The following is a 12,901-nucleotide window of genomic DNA, read 5'->3' as shown; positions in this document are numbered from 1 at the left end:
TCCCGCAGTGTATCGAGACAGACTTCCCCAGAACCTTTTTTAAAACAGTTGTGGGAGTATGTGATAGAGTGAAAGAAAGTAAATTCTCGATTAATATGGGTAAAACTGAAAGTTGATGGAGAGAGGTGGGTGATTATTGGTGCATATGCACCCGGGCATGAGAAGAAAGATCATGAGAGGCAAGTGTTTTGGGAGCAGCTGAATGAGTGTGTTAGTGGTTTTGATGCACGAGACCGGGTTATAGTGATGGGTGATTTGAATGCAAAGGTGAGTAATGTGGCAGTTGAGGGAATAATTGGTATACATGGGGTGTTCAGTGTTTTAAATGGAAATGGTGAAGAGCTTGTAGATTTATGTGCTGAAAAAGGACTGATGATTGGGAATACCTGGTTTAAAAAGCGAGATATACATAAGTATACTTATGTAAGTAGGAGAGATGGCCAGAGAGCGTTATTGGATTACGTGTTAATTGACAGGCGTGCGAAAGAGAGACTTTTGGATGTTAATGTGCTGAGAGGTGCAACTGGAGGGATGTCTGATCATTATCTTGTGGAGGCTAAGGTGAAGATTTGTATGGGTTTTCAGAAAAGAAGAGTGAATGTTGGGGTGAAGAGGGTGGTGAGAGTAAGTGAGCTTGGGAAGGAGACTTGTGTGAGGAAGTACCAGGAGAGACTGAGTACAGAATGGAAAAAGGTGAGAACAATGGAAGTAAGGGGAGTGGGGGAGGAATGGGATGTATTTAGGGAATCAGTGATGGATTGCGCAAAAGATGCTTGTGGCATGAGAAGAGTGGGAGGTGGGTTGATTAGAAGGGGTAGTGAGTGGTGGGATGAAGAAGTAAGAGTATTAGTGAAAGAGAAGAGAGAGGCATTTGGACGATTTTTGCAGGGAAAAAATGCAATTGAGTGGGAGATGTTTAAAAGAAAGAGACAGGAGGTCAAGAGAAAGGTGCAAGAGGTGAAAAAAAGGGCAAATGAGAGTTGGGGTGAGAGAGTATCATTAAATTTTAGGGAGAATAAAAAGATGTTCTGGAAGGAGGTAAATAAAGTGCGTAAGACAAGGGAGCAAATGGGAACTTCAGTGAAGGGCGCAAATGGGGAGGTGATAACAAGTAGTGGTGATGTGAGAAGGAGATGGAGTGAGTATTTTGAACATGCAGGAGGGTGAAAGGAGGGCAAGGAATAGAGTGAATTGGAGCGATGTGGTATACCGGGGTTGACGTGCTGTCAGTGGATTGAATCAAGGCATGTGAAGCGTCTGGGGTAAACCATGGAAAGCTGTGTAGGTATGTATATTTGCGTGTGTGGACGTATGTATATACATGTGTATGGGGGGGGTTGGGCCATTTCTTTCGTCTGTTTCCTTGCGCTACCTCGCAAACGCGGGAGACAGCGACAAAGTATAATAAAAAAAATAAAAAAAAAATAATATATATATATATATATATATATATATATATATATATATATATATATATATATTTAATGTATTTATTTATTTTGCTTTGTCGCTGTCTCCCGCGCTATCGAGACAGCACAAGGAAACAGACTAAAGAAAGGCCCAACCCACCAACATGCAAATGTATATACATATTCATCCACACACGCAACTATACATACCTCTACATCTCAACGTATACATATATATACAAACACAGACATATACGTATGCACACATGTATATAATTCATACTGTCTGTCTTTATTAATTCCCATCGGCACCTCGCCACACATGAAATAACAGCCCCCTCCCCCCAAATGTGTGCGAGGTAGTGCTAGGAAAATACAAAAAAGACTCAATTTGCTCATACTCAGTTTCTAGATGTCATTTGATAATGCACCAAAACCACAGCTCCCTTTCCACATCCACGTCCGAAAAAACTTTCCATGGTTTACCCCAGACGCTTCACATGCCCTTGCTCAATCCATTGATAGCACGTCCACCCTCGTATACGACATCGTTCCAATTCACTCCATTCCTTTCACGCCTTTCACCCTCCTGCATGTTCAGGCTCCGATCACTCAAAGTCTTTTTCATTCCATCTTTCCATCTCCAATTTGGTCTCCCACTTCTCCTCGTTCCCTCCACCTCTAACATATATATCATCTTGGTTAATTCTTCCTCACTCATTCTCTCCATGTGACGAAACCATTTCATAACACCGCTTCTGCTCTCTCAACCACACTCTTTTTATTACTATGCATCTCTCTCTCACCCTTTTATTACTTAGTCGATCAAACCACCTCCCTCCATATATTGTCCTCAACCTTTTCATTTCTAGCACATCCACCCTCCTGCGCACAACTCTATCCATAACCCACACCTCGAAACCATACAACGTTGTTGGAACGACCATTCCTTCAAACATACCCATTTTTGCTTTCCAAGATAATGTTCTCGACTTCCACACATTCTTCAAGGCTCCCAGATATTTCGCCCCCTCCCTCACCCTATGATTCACTTCCGCTTCCATGGTTCCATCCGCTGCCAAATCCACTCCAAGATATCTAGAACACTTCACTTCCTCCAGTTTTTCTCCATTCAAACTTACCTCTCAATTGACTTGACCCTCATCCCCACTGTACCTAATAGCCTTGCTCTTATTTACATTTACTCTCAACTTTCTTCTTTCACACACTTTACCAAACTCAGTCACCAGCTTCTGCAGTTTCACACATGAATCAGCCACCAGCGCTGTATCATCACCGAACAACAACTGACTCACTTCCCAAGCCCTCTCATCCACAACAGAATGCATACTTGCCCCTCTTTCCAAAACTCTTGCATTCACCTCCCTGACAACCCCATCCATAAACAAATCAAACAACCATGGAGACATCACACACCCCTGCCGTAAACCTACATTCACTGAGAATCTCACCATGAACCAATCACTTTCCTCTCTTCCTACACGTACACATGCCTTACATCCTCGATACAAACTTTTCACTGCTTCGAACAACTTGCCTCCCACACCATATATTCTTATAACCTTCCACAGAGCATCTCTATCAACTCTATCATATGCCTTCTCCAGATCCATAAATGCTACATACAAATCCATTTGTTTTTCTAAGTATTTCTCACATACATTCTTCAAAGCAAACACCTGATCCACAAATCCTCTACCACTTCTGAAACCACACTGCTCTTCCCCAATCTGATGCTTTGTACATGCCTTCACCCTCTCAGTCCATACCCTCCCATATAATTTACCAGGAATACTAAACAAACTTATACCTCTGTAATTTGAGCACTAACTCTTATCACCTTTGCTTTTGTAGAATGGCACTATGCAAGCATTCCGCCAATCCTCAGGCATCTCACCATGAATCATACATACATTAAATAACCTTACCAACCAGTCAACAATACAGTCACCCCCTTTTTTAATAAATCCCACTGCAATACCATCCAAACCCGCTGCCTTGCCGGCTTTCATCTTCCGTAAAGCTTTTACTACCTCTTCTCTATTTACCAAATCATTTTCCCTAACACAAAACTTCAAAATACTCACTCCATCTCCTTCTCACATCACCACTACTTGTTATCAACTCCCCATTAGCCCCCTTCACTGAAGTTCCCATTTGCTCCCTTGTCTTACGCACTTTATTTACCTCGTTCCAAAACATCTTTTTATTCTCCCTGAAATTTAATGATACTCTCTCACCCCAACTCTCATTTGCCCTCTTTTTCACCTCTTGCACCTTTCTCTTGACCTCCTGCCTCTTTCTTTTATACCTCTCACACTCATTTGCATTTTTTCCCAGCAAAAATCGTCCAAATGCCTCTCTCTTCTCTTTCACTAATAATCTTACTTCTTCATCCCACCACTCACTACCTTTTCTAATCAACCCACCTCCCACGCTTCTCATACCACAAGCATCTTTTGCGCAAGCCATCACTGCTTCCCTAAATACATCCCATTCCTTCCCCACTCCCCTTACCTCCTTTGTTCTCACCTTTTTCCATTCTGTACTCAGTCTCTCCTGGTACTTCCTCACACAAGTCTCCTTCCCAAGCTCACTTACTCTCACCATATTCTTCACCCCAATATTCTCTCTTCTTTTCTGAAAACCCCCACAAATCTTCACCTTCGCCTCCACAAGATAATAATCAGACATCCCTCCAGTTGCACCTCTCAGCACATTAACATCCAAAAGTCTCTCTTTCGTGCGTCTATCAATTAACACGTAATCCAATAAGGCTCTCTGGCCATCTCTCCTACTTACATACGTATACTTATGTATATTTCGCTTTTTAAACCAGGTATTCCCAATCACCAGTCCTTTTTCAGCACACAAATCTACAAGCTCTTCACCATTTCCATTTACAACACTGAACACTCCATGTATACCAATTATTCCCTGAACTGCCATATTACTCACCTTTGCATTCAAATCACCCATCACTATAACCCGGTCTTGTGCATCAAAACCACTAACACACTCATTCAGCTGCTCCCAAAACACTTGCCTCTCATGATCTTTCTTCTCATGCACAGGTGCATATGCACCAATAATCACCCATCTCTCTCCATCAACTTTCAGTTTTACCCATATCAATCTAGAATTTACTTTCTTACACTCTATCACATACTCCCACAACTCATGATTCAGGAGTAGTGCTACTCCTTCCCTTGCTCTTGTCCTCTCACTAACCCCTAACTTTACTCCGGAGACATTCCCAAACCACTCTTCCCCTTTACCCTTGAGCTTCGTTTCACTCAGAGCCAAAACATCCAGGTTCCTTTCCTCAAACATACTACCTATCTCTCCTTTTTTCTCATCTTGGTTACATCCACACACATTTAGACACCCCAATCTGAGCCTTCGAGGAGGATGGGCACTCCTCGCGTGACTCCTTCTGTTTCCCCTTTTAGAAAGTTAAAATACCAGGAGGGAGGGTTTCTGGCCACCCTCTCCCGTCCCCTTTCGTCGCCTTCTACAACACGTGAGGAATGCGTGGGAAGTATTCTTTCTCCCCTATCCCCAGGGATATATATATATATATATATATATATATATATATGTATATATATATATATATATATATATATATATATATATATATATATATATATATATATATATATATATATATATATATATATATATATATATATATATATATATATGTGTGTGTGTGTGTGTGTGTGTGAAGCGTTTGGGTAAACCATGGAAAGCTGTGTAGGTATGTATATTTGCGTGTGTGGACGTATGTATATAAATGTGTGTGGGGGTGGGTTGGGCCATTTCTTTCATCTGTTTCCTTGCGCTACCTCGCAAACGCGGGAGACAGCGACAAAGCAAAAAATAGAAAATAAAATATATATATATATATATATATATATATATATATATATATATATATATATATATATATATATTTATATATATATATATATATATATATATATATATATATATATATATATATATATATATATATATATATATATATGTGTGTGTGTGTGTGTCTCCATGGTTGTTTAATTTGTTTATGGATGGGGTTGTTAGGGAGGTGAATGCAAGAGTTTTGGAAACAGGGGAAGTATGCAGTCTGTTGTGGATGAGAGAGCATGGAAAGTGAGTCAGTTGTTGTTCGCTGGTGGCTGATTCATGTAAGAAACTGCAGAAGCTGGTGACTGAGTTTGATAAAGTGTGTGAAAGAAGAAAGTTAAGAATAAATGTGAATAAGAGCAAGGTTTATAGGTACAGTAGGGTTAAGGGTCAAGTCAATTGGGAGGTAAGTTTGAATGGAGAAAAACTGGAGGAAGTAAAGTGTTTTAGATATCGGAGTGGATCTGACAGCGGATGGAACCATGGAAGCGGAAGTGAATCATAGGGTGGGGAAGGGGGCGAAAATTCTGGGAGCTTTGAAGAATATTTGGAAGTCGAGAACATTTTCTCGGAAAGCAAAAATGGGTATGTTTGAAGGAATAGTGGTTCCAACAATGTTGTATGGTTGCGAGGCGTGGGCTATGAATAGAGTTGTGCGCAGGAGGGTGTATGTGCTGGAAATGAGATGTTTGAGGACAATATGTGGTGTGAGGTGGTTTTATCGAGTAAGTAATGTAAGGGTAACACAGAAATGTGGAAATAAAAAGAGTGTTGTTGAGAGAGCAGAAGAGGGTGTTTTGAAATGGTTTGGTCACATGGAGAGAATGAGTGAGGAAAGATTGACAAAGAGGATATATGCGTCAGAGGTGAAGGGAATGAGGAGAAGTGGAAGACCAAATTGGAGGTGGAAAGATGGAGTGAAAAAGATTTTGAGTGATCGGGGCCTGAACATGCAGGAGGGTGAAAGGCGTGCAAGGAATAGAGTGAATTGGAACGATGTGGTATACCGGGTTCGACGTGCTGTCAATGGATTGAATGAGGGCATGTGAAGCGTCTGGTGTAAACCATGGAAAGTTCTGTGCGGCCTGGATATGGAAAGGGAGCTTTGGTTTCGGTGCATTATTACATGACAGTTAGAGACTGAGTGTGAACGAATGGGGCCTTTGGTGTCTTTTCCTAGCGCTACCTCGCACACATGAGGGGGGAGGGGGTTGTTATTCCATGTGTGGCGAGGTGGCGATGGGAACAAATAAAGGAGGACAGTATGAATTATGTACATGTGAATATATGTATATGTCTCTGTGTGTATATATATGTGTACATTGAGATGTATAGGTATGTATATGTGCGTGTGTGGATGCGTATGTATATACATGTGTATGTGGGCGGGTTGGGCCATTCTTTCGTCTGTTTCCTTGCGCTACCTCGCTAACACGGGAGACAGCGACAAAGCAAAATAAATAATAAATAATATATATATATATATATATATATATATATATACATATATATATATATATATATATATATATATATATATATATATATATATATATATATATATATATATATATATATATATATATATATAGTAAACAATGAAATACGATGTATACGTTGAATTGATATTTTGGTGTGCATAACTTGTCTGCTATGTGCCTATATATATTTTTTTTTTATTTTATTATACTTTGTCGCTGTCTCCCGCGTTTGCGAGGTAGCGCAAGGAAACAGACGAAAGAAATGGCCCAAACCCGCCCCATACACATGTATATACATACGTCCACACACGCAAATATACATACCTACACAGCTTTCCATGGTTTACCCCAGACGCTTCACATGCCTTGATTCAATCCACTGACAGCACGTCAACCCCGGTATACCACATCGCTCCAATTCACTCTATTCCTTGCCCTCCTTTCACCCTCCTGCATCTTCAGGCCCCGATCACACAAAATCTTTTTCACTCCATCTTTCCACCTCCAATTTGGTCTCCCTCTTCTCCTCGTTCCCTCCACCTCCGACACATATATCCTCTTGGTCAATCTTTCCTCACTCATTCTCTCCATGTGCCCAAACCACTTCGAAACACCCTCTTCTGCTCTCTCAACCACGCTCTTCTTATTTCCACACATCTCTCTTACCATTACGTTACTCACTCGATCAAACCACCTCACACCACACATTGTCCTCAAACATCTCATTTCCAGCACATCCATCCTCCTGCGCACAACTCTATCCATAGCCCACGCCTCGCAACCATACAACGTTGTTGGAACCACTATTCCTTCAAACATACCCATTTTTGCTTTCCGAGATAATGTTCTCGACTTCCACACATTCTTCAAGGCTCCCAGAATTTTCGCCCCCTCCCCCACCCTATGATCCACTTCCGCTTCCATGGTTCCATCCGCTGCCAGATCCACTCCCAGATATCTAAAACACTTCACTTCCTCCAGTTTTTCTCCATTCAAACTCACCTCCCAATTGACTTGACCCTCAACCCTACTGTACCTAATAACCTTGCTCTTATTCACATTTAGTCTTAACTTTCTTCTTCCACACACTTTACCAAACTCAGTCACCAGCTTCTGCAGTTTCTCACATGAATCAGCCACCAGCGCTGTATCATCAGCGAACAACAACTGACTCACTTCCCAAGCTCTCTCATCCCCAACAGACTTCATACTTGCCCCTCTTTCCAAAACTCTTGCATTTACCTCCCTAACAACCCAATCCATAAACAAATTAAACAACCATGGAGACATCACACACCCCTGCCGCAAACCTACATTCACTGAGAACCAATCACTTTCCTCTCTTCCTACACGTACACATGCCTTACGTCCTCGATAAAAACTTTTCACTGCTTCTAACAACTTTCCTCCCACACTATATATTCTTAATACCTTCCATGGAGCATCTCTATCAACTCTATCATATGCCTTCTCCAGATCCATAAATGCTACATACAAATCCATTTGCTTTTCTAATTATTTCTCACATACATTCTTCAAAGCAAACACCTGATCCACACATCATCTACCACTTCTGAAACCACACTGCTCTTCCCTAATCTGATTCTCTGTACATGCCTTCACCCTCTCAATCAATACCCTCCCATATAATTTACCAGGAATACTCAACAAACTTATACCTCTGTAATTTGAGCACTCACTCTTATCCCCTTTGCCTTTGTACAATGGCACTATGCACGCATTCCGCCAATCCTCAGGCACCTCACCATGAGTCATACATACATTAAATAACCTTACCAACCAGTCAACAATACAGTCACCCTCATTTTTAATAAATTCCACTGCAATACCATCCAAACCTGCTGCCTTGCCGGCCTATATATATATATATATATATATATATATATATATATGTATATATATATATATATATATATATATATATATATATATATATATATATATATATATATATATATATATATATATATATATATATATATATATATACATATATATATATATATATATATATATATATATATATATATATATATATATATATATATATATATATATATATATATATATATATATATATATATATATATATATATATATATATATATATATATATATATATATATATATATATATATATATATATATATATATATATATATATATATATATATATATATATATATATATATATATATATATATATATATATGTATATATATATATATATATATATATATATATATATATATATATATATATATATATATATATATATATATACATATATATATATATATATATATATATATATATATATATATATATATATGTATATATATATCTTTCTTTCTTTCAAACTATTCGCCATTTCCCGCATTAGCGAGGTAGCGTTAAGAACAGAGGAGTGGGCCTTTGAGGGAATACCCTTACCTGGCCCAATTCTCTGTTCCTTCTTTTGGAAAATGAAAAAAAAAACGAGAGGGGAGGATTTCCAGCCCCCCGCTCCCTCCCCTTTTAGTCGCCTTCTACGACATGCAGGGAATATGTGGGAAGTATTCTTTCTCCCCTATCCCCAGGGAACATATATATATATATATATATATATATATATATATATATATATATATATATATATATATATATATATATATATATATATATATATATATATATATATATATATGTGTGTGTGTACGTGTAGGAAGAGAGGAAAGTGATTGGTTCTTAGTGAATGTAGGTTTGCGGCAGGGGTGTGTGATGTCTCCATGGTTGTTTAATTTGTTTATGGATGGGGTTGTTGGGGAGGTAAATGCAAGAGTTTTGGAAAGAGGGGCAAGTATGAAGTCTGTTGGGGATGAGAGAGCTTGGGAAATGAATCAGTTGTTGTTCGGTGATGACACAGCGCTGGTGACTGAGTTTGGTAAAGTGTATGAAAGAAGAAAGTTAAGAGTAAATGTGAATAAGAGCAAGGTTATTAGGTACAGTAGGGTTGAGGGTCAAGTCAATTGGGAGGTAAGTTTGAATGGAGAAAAACTGGAGGAAGTAAAGTGTTTTAGATATCTGGGAGTGGATCTGGCAGCGGATGGAACCATGGAAGCGGAAGTGGATCATAGGGTGGGGGAGGGAGCAAAATCCTTGGAGCCTTCAAGAATGTGTGAAAGTCGAGAACATTATCTCGGAAAGCAAAAATGGGTATGTTTGAAGGAATAGTGGTTCCAACAATGTTGTGTGGTTGCGAGGCGTGGGCTATGGATAGAGTTGTGCGCATGAGGATGGATGTGCTGGAAATGAGATGTTTGAGGACAATGTGTGATGTGAGGTGGTTTGATCGAGTAAGTAACGTGAGGGTTAGAGAGATGTGTGGAAATAAAAAGAGCGTGGTTGAGAGGGCAGAAGAGGGTGTTTTGAAATGGTTTGGGCACATGGAGAGAATGAGTGAGGAAAGATTGACCAAGAGGATATATGTGTCAGAGGTGGAGGGAACGAGGAGAATTGGGAGACCAAATTGGAGGTGGAAAGATGGAGTGAAAAAGATTTTTTGTGATCGGGGCCTGAAGATGCAGGAGGGTGAAAGGAGGGCAAGGAATAGAGTGAATTGGATCGATGTGGTATACCGGGGTTGACGTGCTGTCAGTGGATTGAATCAGGGCATGTGAAGCGTCTGGGGTAAACCATGGAAAGCTGTGTAGGTATGTATATTTGCGTGTGTGGACGTATGTATATACATGTGTATGGGGGTGGGTTGGGCCATTTCTTTCGTCTGTTTCCTTGCGCTACCTCGCAAACGCGGGAGACGGCGACAAAGCAAAAAAAAAAAGAAAAAAAAAAAATATATATATATATATATATATATATATATATATATATATATATATATATATATATATATATATATATATATATATATATAGGCATATAGCAGACAAGTTATGCACATCAAAATATTAATTCAACGTATACCTCGTTTTTCATGGTTTACTATTGCTTAACTTTAAAACCTGATTCCTCATGGATGTGATTTTCGTGTAAATATGTAGTTTAGATTGTAAAACAAAACGACAAGAAATTATCAAATCCCATCACTGGAAAGCATTTGTGACGGGAGGATCTTATCATAACAGAATATGAGTTGCAACATAAAATTCCCTCCAGATGAACGAGAAATGTTGCTCAAGAAAATCAAGTCGACGTACTCAGGCATAACTGGTCTACGATTATATTCTGTGTATCCAGCAGCGTTTGAGATGCTACGAAGCAAACGAGAATTGAGGAGTACAGTAATGCCCAACACATTACTTTGTGCTAATCTTTTCAACTATGGGGAGCACTATAGTTGGATGAAGGATGGAGACGACTCTTGGCTCAGGGAAGAAGGATACAATATGGTTGTCGTACAAAGGAGCACAACTCAGGTAAGCGGGATACAATATAGTTGTCCTATTAAGGAGCACAGAGTTAACCAAGGAGAGGAAGGAAGCTTTAGTCTTTGTTAAGTTTATTCTTTTGATAGACATACAGAGACAAAGGGAGCGTCACTAAGCTTGACGGAGAGGCAAGGGCGTAAATGAAGGCTCGAAAAATGGGTTGAAAATCATGGTAGCACGAAAGGAACAAAACCAAAATAAGGAGAAACTGTGAGTGCTTATGGTACAGATACAGCATCACAATTTATGGACGATGAAAGGGGTCGCAAATCACTGTTATGAGAGAAGGGCTCAGATCATAACAGAGAGAGAGAACCACAAGATATGGTGATGGGAGGTGGCCTAAAATTCTGGAACAGAGAGAGAGAGAGAGAGAGAGAGAGAGAGAGAGAGAGAGAGAGAGAGAGAGAGAGAGAGAGAGAGAGAGAGAGAGACCTACAAATCATGATTTGGAAAGGAAGACGCAAATATTGCCATGGCGAGAATTTGACATATCGTGGAACACAAATCACGGAGGATTCAGGTGGATATTCAGTGGTAGGGAGAGTGAGGCACAGGTCATGGCTTGGGGAGCGGGACGCAGGTCATGGCTCGGAGAGTGAAGCACGGGTCATGGCTGGGAAGAGAGGGGAAGCAAATCAAGGCTCAGTTTAAGGGTCGTTCAATAAGACCTGGGTAGCAGGTTGCCCTTCCATCCACAAAGCAGCGTTTTCCATCGTTTGTGTATTCACTAAGGTATTGTCCATCACGTAGGAATCTGTTTCTATATGAAGAGAAAAATGAACAAGTAATGAAGAGAAATTCATATTCCAGCGAACACTTTTTATGGCTTCCAGAGTCACAGTCGTGCAGTGGGAGCGCTCAAGCCTCTCTCGTTAAATCAACATACGGCAACATTCACGAACGGAATATGAATAGTGATGGAACAAGTTGCCCTGAGGCAGAGACAAAAATCTCACACAAGTGTACCAGGAAAAAAGGATATTATGAAACTTGTCTCTGGGCCGTACTATTTTCCATCTCATTCCGCAACACAATTTCCGCTGTAGGAGGCATTGCTTTGTCATTTCCAGAGACGCATTTGTTTCTCACTAGTGTGTATCTCATTGTCTGAGGATGAGGACCACACCGTCCATCTTCATCACAACGAAAACGGGCAAACGGTAGTTGCCACACAGCAGAATGTGTATTCACGAAATGCCACAAATTGTTTGCATGTTATTCATAACAGTATTTGTAGGAAGATACTTGGGTGTTATGAGGTTATCAGTGTCGTTTCCTTGATAATCATCTGGTGCCCTTCCCTTGATGAACCATCACACGACGCGCATCCGTGTAAGCTTACAGCTTAGAGCCAGTATTATGAAGGTAGTTCCTTATATGATATATGAGAGTGTCTCGTGTAACACCATAACCATGATGATATTCTACGTTTATACGTAATTTTCTATGTTCCCAGTGAAAAGAAAAAACGAAAAAGTTCACATGTTGATCATATATATATATATTTTCTTTCTTTCATACTATTCGCCATTTCCCGCATTAGCGAGGTAGCGTTGAGAACAGAGGACTGAGCCTTTGAGGGAATATCCTCACCTGGCCCCCTTCTCTGTTCCTTCTTTTGGAAAAT

The sequence above is a fragment of the Panulirus ornatus genome, chromosome 19, assembly GCF_036320965.1.
Source record: "Panulirus ornatus isolate Po-2019 chromosome 19, ASM3632096v1, whole genome shotgun sequence".
Taxonomy (NCBI): Eukaryota; Metazoa; Arthropoda; class Malacostraca; order Decapoda; family Palinuridae; genus Panulirus; species Panulirus ornatus.
The sequence above is the reverse complement of the archived record's forward strand: the minus strand, read 5'-3'. Positions refer to the sequence as shown.